A 1,290-nucleotide genomic window follows, 5' to 3' on the forward strand; every position below is an offset into this window, starting at 1 on the left:
CACTTACTGAGTATTCTTTGAAATACTCAGGCCGTGTGCCACATCATTTTTCAGGTAAAGGCAAGGCGCACTTGTACGGAGGACGGCGGCATCGCGAGCAGAGACTGTGGCACGTGCATAGGGTAGATTCATATTTAAATTTCTAGTCTTAAGTTAGAATAGGTTGTTTTGCATTTCATTGTTTTAAATTATTTTGTATTTGTTTTTGTTTTCTCTAAATTTCAGTATTTCATATTTAAACACGTAAGACCATGGCTGTGTTTTCCAGAGAAGAAGTTTTTTTAAACATTTTTTTTTTGAAGTTTACGTTATCGATTATGTTCATGTAAGAGTTATATTTCCGCATTATAGATGAGCATGAGACGTTAGTAGCGACTCTGAGTATGTGGAAATTTAAGGTCGTTACACCTAGTGTAGAGGCAAATCGGTTAGGGTTGCTAACAATTGAACATGCATGCACAAGCAATGTGTGTGGTCAAACAAACTTGGATTCTGCACAAGTTGTGTTCGGTTGGCGAAGGCAAACCTCACCTAAGGTCCAACGAACCCCCAAAATTAGGAAAAAATGTGAATGACGCTTGAGTTCTTCCTCAAGGCTTGTCGTGAGCATGTCAAGATCACGATGTCACACAATTAAAAACGTAGGACCGTGACAATTAGTATCAAAGCCACACTTTGTGTGTCTTTTTATACAAGATAGAGAACCCGAGAGCTAAATAAAGACTTTGCAAGTGTGTCACGAGTGTCTATTTGGGCAGGACATCTATGAGTCAGAATCAAGAATTGCTTTGGGGGTCAAAGCCAGACTCCTTGAGGAAAACTCTTATTCATCAGTGAAGCATGAACCAAGCTCATTTGCCAAGGGCTTGAGAGTTTATGTAACGACCCAAAATTTTCTACTTAATTTAAGGTCGCTACTGTATATGTGCCATAAACATTGAATGCGGAAGACTTCAGTTATATTTCATAAAACATAACCTTTATCTTAAAACACAGCCATGGACTTACGTGTTTCGAAAACATCTTTAAAACGACACAACAAAAGACTAAATAAAATGAATAAGAGTTGAAGTTAAAAACATCATATTCTAGCCTAAGTCTAAGAAAATAAATACCACAATCCTATGCATGTGCCATAGTCTTGAGTTGCGCTGCCATCGTCAGCCGTACAGGAATGCCTTGCCTTAACTTGAAAAATGTAGTAGCACGTGGCTTGAGTATTTAAAGAAATACTCAGTAAGTGACCCCACTATTGGGGTTAAATGCAACAATCACATGCAATGAGATGAT

Source organism: Cucurbita pepo, chromosome LG02 (genome assembly GCF_002806865.2).
Source record: "Cucurbita pepo subsp. pepo cultivar mu-cu-16 chromosome LG02, ASM280686v2, whole genome shotgun sequence".
Lineage (NCBI taxonomy): Eukaryota > Viridiplantae > Streptophyta > Magnoliopsida > Cucurbitales > Cucurbitaceae > Cucurbita > Cucurbita pepo.